At 36.5% G+C, this 16,037-nt stretch overlaps 1 long non-coding RNA gene across 1 annotated transcript in view; it reads left to right on the top strand.

Annotated features, from left to right (window-relative positions):
• Positions 1 to 16,037, top strand: part of LOC127871105 (uncharacterized) — a 52,251-nt gene that overhangs the window by 12,420 nt on the left and 23,794 nt on the right. Inside the window, exon 2 of the long non-coding RNA XR_008045099.1 lies at positions 12,905 to 13,003. This is a non-coding gene — a long non-coding RNA (uncharacterized LOC127871105). The remainder of the gene's footprint in view (positions 1 to 12,904; positions 13,004 to 16,037) is intronic.

The following is a 16,037-nucleotide window of genomic DNA, read 5'->3' as shown; positions in this document are numbered from 1 at the left end:
AATTTGTAATAATGACATTCATAATTATTAGATATATTTCTCTGATTGACCCATATGCAATGAATTAAGATAAAATTAGATATTTCTAGTTTATTGTTTTTTCTGGTATTTTATTAGAATATACCAAGTACTGTTCAAATTTAATACTACATGTACATAAAAAATGGGTCCGAGTACATTGAGTCTGAGTAAATTCCCTTTACTAGATACAAGGAACATACCCTGATCAGAGTAATTTCCCTTCCATTGTATGGTATTGAGATTGAATAGAGAATGAAGCTGTCACATTGTTACACAATTTTTGAACAAATATTTGCATTTTTTAGATAAGTAGGTATGAAATACAGCGGAAATACCTCAATCTGTGCACAAGTGGTGGCAAAACTTGTATTTGCACTGATAATACATTGATTGTGAAATAATTTGGCTACCAAGTCCCATTGGGGATTAAAATGATAGTCAAGGTATAGATATTGAAGACAAATGTATGTACAAATATTTGCACTTGTCACCTTTTTGCAAAATATTTATCTCACATTTCAGACAATGACTTATGTATCTGAATATGAATATGTTTATTTCAAACATCTACAGTTTGTACTCATTAATTGTTACATGTTTGTTTTACAAGGACTCTGTCATTGATAATTAATAAGAACCAATGCTAAGCTAGTACCAATTTATATGATATAAGAGATTGACAGTCTCAACATGTTGCATGAGTGGATCTGTGATCTAGTGGTAACACACTGGTGCTAGACCTTAGGGGTCAACTGTTAGATCCTCTGCTCAGGCAAAAATTATTAAGTCTTCAACATGTGACTTAAGCTTAGGTGGACTGTACTCGGTGCTTCTTACAGGGGTATTTAACTCTTTACCACTTAGATACGTATTTTGATGCATTTTCAGTGCCTTGAAAAGTATGATTTAAATAAAGGCCTTTTTTACGAGATTCAAGTTTGTAAGGCTTCATCTCCAAACCTTAGAAACTGATGAGCATAAAACCTGATCAGACTGCGATTTACTTGCAGGCTGTTCTGGTTTTATGCTGTTTGCACATAGCCCTTTTCACTTTGCTTTTGAGCGGGAAGGGGTTAATGACCGACTCATGTGTCATTCATTAATAATACTCCTTAACCCAAATGATAACCACATGAGAGAATTGGAGGTCACTTTATTAAAATCAACATACATACACATAAACATAATTGTGTACTTCAAATTTATTAATCAAAAATTCATTGCAAAAGTGTCAGGAATGAATTTATTTTAGTAATGGTATTTATTTTCTTGGATACCCTCAGATGTTCATTTTAGGACAAAATTAGTCATAAACATGTTTTTTAAGGTACCAAAACTCAGTTTCTTTTATGCTTAAAATTTAAATCATAACTTAAAGTTGTTGTATGATCTCTAATAAGATAGGCCTCAGAACTCTACATGGGCTGCACAAGTAATACCTTACCCTCAGAAGGTATATTTATGGGCTGTGCTCTGTAAAAAGGGGGTTTAATGCATGTGCATAAAGTGTCGTCCCAGATTAGCTTGTGCAGTCGATCTGCACAGGGAAATTAGGAACAACACTTTCCGCCTAAACTGGATTTTTACTAAGAAGAGGCTTTCTGTAAATAAAAAATATTACAAAAGCGGAAAGTGTCATCCCTGATTAACCTGTGCATATTGCACAGGCTAATCTGGGAAGACATTTTATGCACAAGAATTAAACCTCCTTTTCACAGAGCATGTCTCATATGTATGCTGCATTTGGGATTCGTTCTCAATATAATTGAATGCAACTATCAAAATTAGGAATAAAATTAACACACACATGTTAGTGTAATGGTATTTAGTAACTGGATGATTATGTCAGGGAAATGTTTTATTATTAGGGGCCTTAATTGCTCTCAGGTAACATAAGTCAAAAAAAAATATTTTTCTGAAAATGTAAAAAAATAATAATAGAAATGTTAAAAAGAAATAATCTGGGTAATTCAGTTGGAATTTGAAAACATGTGAAAAAACATTGACATTTATTTTATTTAAAAAAGTTTATATTTAATTGTAGAAACTTTAGTCTGAATTAAATTTTTTTTTAAATCAGCTTGATGTTGTATAACATGCTTGATCAATTACTTGTTTTAAATAGAACTAATGTTCATATAAAACTCCAGATTTAAAAACTACAAATGATTGAATGCATACTCTCAAGTAGTAATATTTTATTGATTAAACGCTCTTTAAATTGTGCCAATGACCGATTCATTGCAAGATTGTTTAAACATTTAAATGTAAATTCAAACATTTTTATTATGATGCTGCCAGATGCAAAACTGAAATTCTTTTACAATGATAGAGATGAAAAAAACAACAATTGCCCTTTCTTTGATGTTTTTTATCTTTTGTTAAAAAGTTTGAATTTTCGACCTTCATGGGGTATTCATCCACTTTAATGTAGCAGATACTATATCACCAGAAAATTGTACAACACAAAACAGAAGTTACATGTTTTTTTCACCCTAATCATTGTCATTCATTCTATAAATCAACCAAGACCTTCCATTTTCACCTCATTAGAATATTAACACCTTTTTTCTCTGTAAAGAATCATGGTATCATCAAGAAATTTACATACATGGCTGAGTTGTAAATTAAGTTTAATTACAATATTTTATGTGCATTTATTTGATGCTAGATACTGCTCTGTCGCGTGCCCCCACTTTGTTCGGCAGCTGTACCTATCCAGGTGATATTTGATGGGTGTTATTGGCCCTTAAAACTCACAGGCAATAATTTATCAGTGTAATGTATTTGCAAGTAAATATACCGTCTAATTACAGCGATATACTTGACTGAGCGTAGATTACAGCTGACACGTGCCCCCTTCTTTGTACACCCTTGGCAGTAAGTTGGGTTATTAAATCTAGCACAAAGAGACTCAAAAGGGGTTATGGGGATGTGTCACCAATAAGAAACTTGTATTGATTTAATGGTGTATACAGCCTCGGAAAGTTTAAGAAATTGTGCTTTTGACCTGGGTGATGTCGGAAGCAGTTGGGTTTGATTTCTTTGTCTAGTTTCGGTGACAACGGCTTAATTTTCATAGATTGATTACTGTAATTGATGCTTTGGGGATGATGTAGCTAGCAGGGTTGTGTTGTTATGGTAATAGTAGGAAATGTTTAAGCATTGTTGTAGATTCAGAAAGGGATCCAAGGGAGCCCAGGCTTTGTCTCTTGAGATGAGCTGTATCTGGTGGCTGCTAGAATGCCAAAGAGAATGATCTAAGAACTGTATGGAAATTGTATAGAGACAAAACAATGTTTGTTATAATGAGTATACTCATACGTCCTGATTGAGGTGTTGGTTGTCCAAAATTGACTTTGATCTATAAAATTCATACGTGCTCTGTGAAATGGGGGTTTAATGCATGTGTGTAAAGTGACTTCCCAGATTAGCATGTGCAGTCCGCACAGGCTTATCAGGGAAGACACTTTTTGCTTGTATGATATTTTTTGTTGAAAGAAAGTCTCTAAGCAAAAATCCTGTTTAGGCAGAAAATGTCGTCCCTGTTTAGCCTGTGCAGACTGCAAAGCACATGCATTAAACCCCCTTTTTCACAGAACGCGGCTCATATATAATAACATCTTTGTATTGAATATTTCCTTTTAATTAATATGCAAGCAAAGAATGTTGAGGAATAATTTTCATCAATGGGCTATTATACTAAAAATAACCTAATTGCCTTCATTTCTTCTTGATTGAAATTGAATTCAATATCTATATAATTTGCATTTATAATAACATTTATTATGTTACTTGTTGATTTTGTATTTGTATGAATTAAATATAGTAATATTTTGAATTTTGCGAAACGACTACTTTCTTCTTCTTTAACTGATGGTGGTGGTGGTAATGGTGATGTTGATTATGCTTTTGAATGTGGTGGGGGAAGTGTAAATTATGATTATGGTGTTTGTAATGATATTAATGATTGCTATAATGGTATTGGTGGTTGTGTTGTTGATGATAATGATTGTGCCTGCAATTTAAATGTCATGGATTATGAGGGTTTTTTTAATTGTGGAGATGATGTGGGTGGTGATGATGATGATGAGGAGGAGGATTTAGATGAGGATATAACTGTTGATGAACCATCCTTAAAGGACACCCTTATAGCATCAACATGCTGTGGTTAATGTTGCTCTTATGATTGGTAGTGGAGCCAGTGTTTTGTTGTTCACAAATGTACACATACATCTCCCTGTAAGAACTACATACAGTGTGTACCCTCAGTGTGTATTGCTGTTGTTGTTACTGATGACTGATGGTTTTGATGCTGCTGCCATTTCTGTACTGCTTATATTTGAGCTGTGCTCTGTGAAAAGGGTGTTTAATGCATGTGCGTCAAGTTTCTTCCCTGATTAGCCTTTGCAGACTGCACAGCTAATCTGGGATGACATTTTACGCAAATGCATTAAACCCACTTTGCACAGAGCACAACCTACATATTTGTAAATGCAAAGTCATACTCACCCACCGAGTCTTCCTGGCTGCCAATATGCTGCTGCTGTTGTTTCATCTGAAGCTGCTGCTGATGATGATTATGCTGTTTCTCTTGTTGCTGCTACTGGTGAAGTTAAGTTAGTCAAACCCCAACAAACCTTAACAAGAAATATCTTTTAAAAAGATATATGGCGTTGATTGTGGTTGGAGTTTATGAAAAGTAAAGAGTTCAATGAATGAGATCAAGGATAGCGAATGTCTTTTTCTGTGCAGTTTTTAGCTGCATCACACGCAGTATGGGATGTTGCGCGGAGTTTTTCACGGCTTATTTTACATTATTACATATTGCTGGTCATTAACCTATAGATACAAAACAGAAAACCAAAAGAATAATGCAAGTGAAAATAAAACATGAGTCAACCGGCCACACGCGAAGTATCCGTACATATTTTAAATATTTATATGCGCATTCTTCGAACAAACCTGTTTTAGTGGTCTGTTGGGCATTGCTATTTGATTCGATTATTAACAGTGTTGCGAATCATCGTGTGCATGCTTAATACATTAGTCAATATGGTGGAATAATTCTTGTTAAATTAATTAAAAATAATATTTATCATGGTATTGTTGAAAACACATTAAGAATCTATAATTGACATACCATAATTATATCACTGGATATCTTCATTTAACATCTTTCTGGTCTAAAGAAAATTCCAGTTCATCTAGTTCACGCTATAGCGTCTTTATTATATAACGATTATTTTACTGGCCACGAACTCCGGTCAGCACATAAGGTAGTCTTGAAGACGCAGCGATGACCTGTATATAAACTTTGACATTTACACACACTAACCGCGAACTGACCCTGATACCTTGCGGGTTGAAATGCAATGCATTAAAGTGAGGCCTCGCTTCCACTGCTCTTTATACTTTTACATGTTAACATGTTGACAGGAATATGGAAGTTAGTACTAAATATGAGAACATAGCCTTTAAGTACAAACGTTCTCGCGTTGGCAATCCTCTGAAAATAAAAGGTGCACGCACAAACTGTATTGATGTCGAGATTGAGTGTAAAACTGTTCTATCTATTAAGCCTTTTCATAAGAGATAAAATTGTTTCATGCTGAACACGCAGTAAAACAGTGTTACAAAGACGCGTACATGTTTCCAATGTTCTGGTAGTATGCTCAAATCAGCCTATGGGATAAATGAAGTGTATTCATTCTGACCTAGCCGCGGGAAATTTTATTTGAATTTTATTGGACAGTTACAAAGGTCAGGTAAGGTGAAAAGCTGGCGTATACAGCTACGCTGAAAAAGTTGCTCTTATGTCTGACAGCCATGTTACCACCATCTCCTAATGATGCAATGAATCAAATGGAAATAATTGAGTGGGCCACCTCTCTTACCAAATATATGAATCATTTGAAATTGCCACTTCTGCCATCAGGTGTGCAGGGGCTTGCTATTGGCTACAGTGGCTGTATGTAAATTGGCAGATGATTTATACAAACTAGTGCTGGGACTTGGTAGCCTATGAATTGTACTTATAACCTTCTTTCATGCTTTATTATTAGATCAGTATTGGACCCTTTTAGCTTAATAGATCATACAATTCATTTATTTTATTATTATTTTTCTGTGACTTTGTTGTTTTTTAATTGGAAAAAAGTTATTTAGTTTTATATACTGAAACAAAAATCAATCTTATTACTAGACCAACATTAAAGGGATCTTTTCACGGTTTGGTAAATTGACAAAATTCAAAAAAAGTTGTTTCAGATTCGCAATTTTTCGTTTTAGTTATGATATTTGTGAGGAAACAGTATTACTGAACATTTACCATAGTCCAATATAGCCATTATATGTATCTTTTGACGATTTGAAAACCTAAAAATTATAAAGCGTTGCAACGCGAAACTATTGAATAATTTGGAGAGTTCTATTGTTGTCGTTTAAATTTACGAAACTACGAAGATTGTTTTTTTATATAAGGTATAAAATACTTAAATTGTGCGGCGGTATAGCCGAGAGGGCTAATATGCGTTTTTACTTCAGACTAATTCCAGGACTCCGGGGGTCACTGGTTCGAGCCCTGGTACCGGCTACTTTTTTTCCTTTTTTAAATTTCATTCTTGATTTTTTACTGGAGCTTTTAAGATTCAATGTTTACATTTATCAATATAAAGCATTTAATGACAAACTTCAAAATTTGCCAAAATCTGTGAAAATGCCCCTTTAAATGATTTCTGTATTTGTCTGTTAATGTCTGGATTATTAAACCCCCGAAGGAGGGCATATAGTGATCGGACTGTCTGCCTGCCTGCCTGCCTGCCTGCCTGTCTGTCACACTTTTGCGTTTAGGTTTCGAAAAATGCTCTAAACTTCTATGTCGCTTCAGATGTAACCTTCATATTTTGTATGCATGTGTATATGGACAAGGCCTTTCCATACGCACAAAAATGTTGACCCCTGTGACCTTGACCTTGAACTTAGGGTCCGGGTTTAGGTTTCGAAATCTGCGTTTAAGTTTCGAAAAAACGTTTTTCAGGGGCATATGTCTTCTGATGGAGACAGCAATTGTTTTTCAATTTATTTTATGGTTTTTAAATGTACAATAAATGAAAAAATGTTTTGTATGAAACTTGGGTTGTCAGCCATGGTTGTGAACCTTGATTGTCTTCTAAGGTTGTCAATTGTAATGCCAGGTACTGTACGTGGTATGCAACTGTATTTCAACTATGATGGTTAAACATGGTTAAGAATCTCAATGTTTGCCCATGAATAATGATGGCCCCCATCAGGATGGTGACCGTGATGGTGGATAATGGTTTGAACATTGTAGGTAGACCATTGTTGTCAGCTGTGATGTCAACAATGGTTGTAAAAAATAAACTATCGTTGTGAACCTTGATAATTGACCTTGGTTGTGAACTGTGATGGTTGTCCCTGGTTGTGAACTGTGATGGTTGACCTTGGTTGTGAACTGTGATGGTTGACCTTGGTTGTGAACTGTGATGGTTGTCATTGGTTGTGAACTGTTAAGGTTGATCTTGGTTTTGAACTGTGATGGATGACCCTGGTTGTGAACTGTTATGGTTGATGTTGGTTGTGAACTGTGATTGTTGACCCTAGTTGTGAACTGTGATGATTGACCCTGATTGTGAACTATTATGGTTGACCATGGTTATATACTGTGATGGTTTACCATGGTTGTGAACTGTAATGGTTGACCATCATTGTGTACTGGATGATTGACCCTTGCTGTAAACTGTGATTGTTGCACCTGGTTGTTAACTGTTATGGTTGACCTTGTTTGTGAAGTGTGATGGATGACCCTGGTTTTGAACTGTTATGGTTGACCATGGTTATGAACTGTGATAATTGACCCTGGTTGTGAACTGTGATGGTTTACCAATGTTGTGATTTGTGATGGTTTACCATGGTTGTGAACTGTTATGGTTGACCATGTTTGTGAACTGTTATGGTTGACCTTGGTTTTTAACTGTGATTATTGACCCTGGTTGTGATGGTTTACTATGGTTGTTCACTGTTATGGTTGACAATGGTTGTTCACTGTGATGGTTGATCTTGGTTGTGAACTGTGACTGTTTACCATGGTTGTGAACTGTTATGGTTGACCTTAGATGTGAACTTTGATGATTGACCCTGGTTGTGTACTGTGATGGTTGACCCTGGTTGTGTACTGTTATGGTTGACCATTGTTGTGTACTGGTATGGTTTACCATTGTTGTGTACTGTTATGGTTGATCATTGTTGTGTACTGGTATGGTTGACCATGGAAGTGAACTATTGTGGTTGACCATGGTTGTTAACTGTGATGGTCCACTATTGTTGTAAACTGTTATGCCAGTTTCTGATCATGGATAACATTGATCCTATAAGGCCAAGTGATGAACTTCCATGGTCAACAATGATCGTCCAATTATTTGTAAAACAAAAAAAACTAAACATGGTATTCCTATCAGATGCTTATCATTAATGTTGCTGCTGCATGCTGTCTTTTATCATGCATACTTTTCTGAAACTGTTCCCAGTCGTGTTAAATAATAAATAATTAAGTTTTCTTTTCTTTCCAGAATGACATCTGAAAGTAGGTCTATAGCAAATATGTATGAACAAGATGTTTAATTCTGTCCAGTGGTAAGGATATTTTTCCAAAATAAGTATGACATTTCTTTAGATATGTACATTCTTATGATATGCAAGAATAGAAAATAAAGAAATGTTAATAAAAAAGGTTTCTAAATTCTTGTAAAATAATGGAACAATAAAAAAATCTCCATTTCTTAACTTAAGGAATATTACATCCTGGTAAATTTGAAGAAAATATATTAATATATTAATTATTTTGTAAATGTTAAATTAAGTTGTAAATGGTAGTATCCCTCATTATATTGATATATATCTTGATCTTTTTCTCTCAGGTCTGACTCTTTCTGTTTGGCCATAAATTGTAATGCTATACTTGCAAAACCTGAATTATTTTGATCAAAGCAAGTTAAAATGGATATTACAAATTATCAATTTTTAAGTATTGTAAATAGGAGTCACAAATAAATGCCAATAATATTTATTGATAGGCTGGTTCAGTTTTATCTGTTATTTTCAATGGGCTGATTTTGAGATTCATCAATGATTTCTAAACCAGTCTCTTAATAAAAGTAGACTTTATTTCACACTTATTCAGGCATTCCTGGCTGTAATGTTTTTCCTCTCCCCCCTCTATGTCACCTCAATTGAGTCTCTATCCCATTTGCTGTTTCAATCGATTTCTAAAATTTACTGCCAGATAAATAGATGCATGCTAAATCTCTCCATAGATATCACACCATCTGCCATCAGAAATTTACATATTGTTGTCACGGCAACTATCACTGTACTATTTACCCAGGGTACATTTCCTTAAGCACTGGCAGAATGGAGTTCAATCATCGGATCTAAAAAACTGGATGGAACTGTATTCTATGTAAATTCCATGAAAATTGATACTGCTTTAGTGCCATCTAGAGTTATTGGGCAAACAAAATCTTAGGCTGCTCTGCTAATTGGTGGTCCTTTGTTGCAAAAAAGGGAGCAAAAAAAGGGAATCAGGCTTTCTCAAGGGGCTTAGAAAGCAAATAGACGTCTTCCATGATTGATTAAAATCATTCTATTTGGTAGAGTTTAATTTTAATTTCTTAAAATCAAATGAGGAAAACTATTACTTTCATTTCAAGTCTTTATTGAAATGTAAGGAAATGTTTGTAGATTTTTTTTATTATTTCAATATCAATTAGTTAAGATAGGATTTGTTTTAATCCCTTAATGGTTTATTTAACAAGAATAATTTTTTCAACATTGGGATTTAAGTAACACTTTAACGCTGACATTACTTGTTGCAAAAAAATATTATTACAACATATCTGTAGGATTGTTATAACACGAAAACAAAAAAAAACTACAAATGGCGCCACAAAGGCCGGCACATATCCCCACGCCGCATGTTTGTCCCAGGGTTGGTAATGGGGCCATGCATAGTTGAGATTGACGGTATTGTCATAAGAGATGTTCAGAATCAATTTGAAGTAAATCGGTGTAGAAATGAAGAAGTTAATGTAAAATAACCTTAAAAAAATGAGTGAAAATCTCTGACCCGGCCCCACCCCAACCCCCATAACTTTTGACTCAAGGGTCAGATCAAAATTCCAAATAGTGAACTGTCGCACATTTGCTCATAGCTAACATGTGTGTAAGTTTCAAGGTTCTAGTGCTAATAGTGTAGGAGAAAGTGGCCAGGACGGACAGACGGTGGAGATAACCACATAATAGATTTCAAAATCTAAACGTGGACCCTAAGCTCAAGATCAAGGTCACAGGGGTCAAATTTTAATGCCCATGGAAAAGTGTTGTCCAGATGCACATGCATACCAAATATATTTAAGCAATAACTGAAGGGACACAGTAGTTATGAGCCTTTTTCAAATCGCTGTCGCAGATTTCGAAACCTGAACGCTGACCTCAGGTTCAAGGTCAAGGTCACAGGGGGAAAAAATTGTATGCACATTGAAAGGTGTTGTTCAGTTACACATGCATACCAAATATGAAAGGAATATCTGAAGGGACACAGTAGTAATGAGCCTTTTTGGCGGTCGCAGATTTCGAAACCTGAATGCTGACCTCCAGTTCAAGGTCAAGGTCACAGGGGAAAAAAAATGAATGTGCACGGAAAGGTGTTGTCTAGATACACATGCATACCAAATATGAAAGCAATATCTGAAGGGACACCGTAGTTATGAGCCTTTTTCGAATCGCTGTCGCAGGAAAATCTCTGACCCGGCCCCACCCCAACCCCCATAACTTTTGACCCAGGGGTCAGATCAAAATTCCAAATAGTTTACCGTCGCACATATGCTCATAGTTATCATGTTTGTAAGTTTCAAGGTTCTAGTGCTAATAGTGTAGGAGGAAAAAGGGACCAGGACGAACGGACTGACGGTGGAGATGACCACATAATCCCTACTTTTTCTCAAAAAAGCGTGGGGATAAAAACAATTAAATAATTGAATTATGGTTGTTGATGTTATTTCACATAAACATGCACAAATACCAGGCATTTTAACAACTGGAGATTTCAATGTCAAACTATACTTCAGCTGACTATACTGACCAATTTAAACATCTTTTTATATATTTATGTTTTGCAGATTATTATTTTCTGTAACCTTTACACGTTTTTCACTTTTCATTGGAGCTTATATTTTCCAGTGCTTTGTCCATCCTGTTACAATTTTTTGTCTGTGCTTTTCTCAGCAACTACCTGTCTGGTTTCAACAAAATTTGTGTGATGCTACAACATCAAAAGGAATTGATGTTTCACTTGTGTCTATATCTGGAGCTTCATTATGTGTTTAGCTGTGAATGCTGCCAGTAGGTTTCGTTTAAATAATTTATTAAAGGGTTTCAACTAAACCCTTTACCACTTAGATACAATTTTGAGTGTTTCTAGACCCTTAGAAAGTTTAATGTTATTTAAGACCTTTTTTACTAGGTTCAAGTTTTATAGGCTTCATTTTTAACCCTTAGATACTGATGAGCAGCAAACAGCATCCAACCTGAACAGACTACGAGTTGCTCGCCGGCTGTTCTGGTTTTATGCTGGTTGCAAAAGCCATTTTGACTTTGCTTCTTATGGGGGAAAGGATTAATAGATTTGTAAAATTAGTATATAATGCACAATTCAGAACTCCTTACTTCAGATATTTGTTTGCTAATGCTGGGATTAAGTGGTACTTCATAGGAAGCTTGATGATCCCTTTCCCACTCAGAAGCAAAGTGAAAATGGCTTTGCATTCAGCATAAAACCAGAACAGCCTGCGAGTAACTCGCAGTTTGTTCAGGTTTTATGCTGTTTGCTGCTCCTCAGTATCTTTAGATTGGTAATGAAGCTCGTAAACTCGATTCTAGTAAAGAAGATTTTAAACGTAGTAAGATTTTCAAGGGACTACAAACACGTCAAAATGCGTTTATAAGGGGTGAAGGATTATCCAGGGGATGTGTGAATACTCCAGCTATCAGAATCTTTTAATATTTGTCTCAAAGCAACAGGACCTAACACATGTCTGAAATAAGGGTGAAAAGTTTTTGAATGCTTCTCTGAATTACCTCCCAAATTTAATCGTAAGTGTTTATGACAAACTTTATTATGCCCCCCTTAGAAGAAGAGGGTGTATATTGTTTTGCACATGTTGGTCGGTCCGTCCACCAAATGGTTTCCAGATGATAACTCAAGAACCCTTATGCCTAGGATCATGACACTTCATAGTTACATTGATCATGTCTGGCAGATGACCTCTATTGATTTTCAGGTCACTAAGTCAAAGGTCAAGGCCACAGTGACTTGAAACAGTAAAATAGTTTCCGGATGATAACTCAAGAATGCTTAGGCCTTGGATCATGAAACGTCATAGGTACATTGATCATGAATGGCAGATGACCCCTATTAATTTTCAGGTCACTAGGTCAAAGGCCAAGGTCACAGTGACATGAAGCAGTAAAATGGTTTCTAACACATTCGCACAATGGCTGCCATTTCAACTGACAGCCCATTTGGGGGGGCATGCATGTTTTACAGAGGGAGTATATTGTTTTGCTGGATTTAGGACTGTGTGTCAGTCTGTCTGCCTGTAGGTAGATCAGTTTGTTTCAGATCAATAACTTGTTAATGGATTGACCAATTGGCTTGATACTTCCCATGTGCATCAGCCCTTTGTCAGGCCCTGTTAAGGGGGGGGGGGCATCTGTCTCTGACTGGGGAGCTCTTTTTCTACTGGATATTTAATTAAAACAAAATGCTGTTGTACCAATACAAAATGATGTTCATACCTTGTTACAGTACAAGTTACTTAAACTTGGAAACCTTGCAGCTGGCTTTTCTCATCTCCCTTTCTACACTAACCGCCTCTATAAGTCTCCTGAGGCAAGAGGAGTATCGGTATGTATTACAGTTTTCATTGGCTTAAAATTTTAATTAAGAATGATTTGGTGTTCACTGATCGCCTTGAAATGGTTGGAATGAAGCCCACAACTTTCAATGGTTGGAATGAGGTACAGGGCTATCAATTTTTGGATTAAAGCACACGACTTTCAATGGTTGGAATGAAGCACATGGCTATCCATGGTTGGAATGAAGCACAGAACTATCAATGGTTGGAGCACATGACTATCAATGGTTGGAGCACATGACTATCAATGGTTGGAATGAAGCACAGGACTATCCATGGTTGGAATGAAGCACATAACTATCAATGGTTGGAATGAAGCACAGAACTATCATTGGTTGGAATGAAGCACAAGACTATCAATGGTTGGTATGAAGCATAGGGCTATCAATGGTTGGAATGAAGCACAGGACTATCCATGGTTGGAATGAATTACAGAACTATCAATAGTTGGAGCACATGACTATCAATGGTTGGAATGAAGCGCATGACTATCAATGGTTGGAATGAAGCACAGGACTATCCATGGTTGGAATGAAGCACAGAACTATCAATGGTTGGAATCAAGCACAGGACTATCAATGGTTGGTATGAAGCACAGGGCTATCAATAGTTGAAATGAAGCACAGGACATTCCATGATTGGAATGAAGTACAGAACTATCAATGGTTGGAATGAAGCACAGGGCTATTAATGGTTGGTATGAAGCACATAACTATCAATGGTTGGAGCACATAGCTATCAATAGTTGGAAAGAAGCACATTACTATCAATGGTTGGAATGAAGCACGGAACTATCAATGGTTGGTATGAAGCACATAACTATCAATGGTTGGAATGAAGCACAGGGCTATCAATGGTTGGTATGAAGTACATAACTATCAATGGTTGGAGCACATTGCTATCAATAATTGAATGAAGCACATAAATATCAATTGTTGGAACAAAGCACAGGACTATCAATGGTTGGAGCACATGACTATCAATGGTTGGAATGAAGCACAGGACTATCAATGGAAGGAATGAAGCACAGGACTATCAATGGTTGGAATAAAGCACAGGACTATCCATGGTTGGAATGAAGCACTGGACTATCAATGGTTGGAATGAAGCACAGGGATATCCATGGTTGGAATGAAGCACAGGGTTATCCATGGTTGGAATGAAGCACAGAACTATCTAGGGTTGGAGCACATGACTATCAATGGTTGAAATGAAGCACAGGACTATCCATGGTTGGAATGAAGCACAGAACTATCAATGGTTGGAGCACATGACTATCAAAGGTTTGAATGAAGCACAGGACTATCAATGGTTGGAATGAAGCACAGGACTATCAATGGTTGGAATGAAACACAGGACTATCCATGGTTGGAATGAAGCACAGGACTATCAATGGTTGGAATGAAGCACATGACATCATGGTTGGAATGAAGCACAGGACTATCAATGGCTGGAATGAAGCACATGACTATCCATGGTTGGAATGAAGCACAGAACTATCAATGGTTGGTATGAAGCACATAACTATCAATGGTTGTAATGAAGCACAGGGCTATCAATGGTTGGTATGAAGCACATAACTATCAATGGTTGGAGCACATGACTTTCAATGGTTGGAATAAAGCACATAATTATCAATGGTTGGAATGAAGCACAGGACTATCAATGGTTGGAGCACATGACTATCAATGGTTGGAATGAAGCACAGGACTATCAATGGTTGGAATGAAGCACAGGACTATCAATGGTTGGAATGAAGCACAGGACTATCAATGGTTGAAATGAAGCACAGGACTATCAATGGTTGGAATGAAGCACAGGACTATCCATGGTTGGAATGAAGCACAGAACTATCTATGGTTGGAGCACATGACTATCAATGGTTGAAATGAAGCACAGGATTATCCATGGTTGGAATGAAGCACAGAACTATCAATGGTTGGAGCACATGACTATCAATGGCTGGAATGAAGCACAGGACTATCAATGGTTGGAATGAAACACGGGACTATCAATGGTTGGAATGAAGCACAGGACTATCAATGGTTGGAATGAAGCTTCAGGACTATCAATGGTTAGAATGAAGCACAGGACTATCAATGGTTGGAATGAAGCACAGGATTACCCATGGTTGGTATGAAGCACAGGACTATCAATGGTTGGAATGAAGCACAGGACTATCAAATTTTGGAATGAAGCACAGGACTATCAATGGTTGCAATGAAGCACAGAACTTTCAATGGTTGTAGCACATGACTATCAATGGTTGGAATGAAGCACGGGACTATCAATGGTTGGAATAAAGCATAGAACTATCAATGGTTGGAACACATGACTATCAATGGTTGGAATGAAGCACAGGACTATCAATGGTTGGAATGAAGCACAGGACTATCAATGGTTGGAATGAAGCACAGGACTATCAATGGTTGTTATGAAGCACAGGACTATCAAGGGTTGGAATGTAGCACATGACTACTCATGGTTGGAATGAAGCACATAACTATCAATGGTTGGAATGAAGCACAGGACTATCAATGGTTGGAATGAAGCACAGGACTATCAATGGTGGCAATGAAGCACAGAACTACCAATGGTTGGAGCACATTGCTATCACTGGTTGGAATGAAGCACAGGGCTATCCATGGTTGGAATGAAGCACAGAACTATCAATTGTTGGAGCACAGAACTATCAATGGTTGGAATGAAACACACTAGAGCTATCAATGGTTGGCATGAAGCACATTCAAGGCTGAGGAAGTGATGTAATGAATATTACATAACCATTTCAATTGCTGTAAGATGGAAATAATATTAAATCCATCACCAATCATAATATGGTACCACATTTAAATGTATATGTAAGACAATAATTTTCTGAATTGGAAACTACAGAATGAAGATATCTTGGGTTATACAATCTTGGCGAAACACGAAGGCAATGATGGCACTTAAGGGTTTACCTCAATTCAATGTAAACAAATTTTGGAAGACTTGACCTGATAGACACATGACCCATAATAA

This window comes from Dreissena polymorpha, chromosome 1 (assembly GCF_020536995.1).
Source record: "Dreissena polymorpha isolate Duluth1 chromosome 1, UMN_Dpol_1.0, whole genome shotgun sequence".
NCBI classification, from domain to species: domain Eukaryota; kingdom Metazoa; phylum Mollusca; class Bivalvia; order Myida; family Dreissenidae; genus Dreissena; species Dreissena polymorpha.
The sequence above is the reverse complement of the archived record's forward strand: the minus strand, read 5'-3'. Positions and strand labels throughout refer to the sequence as shown.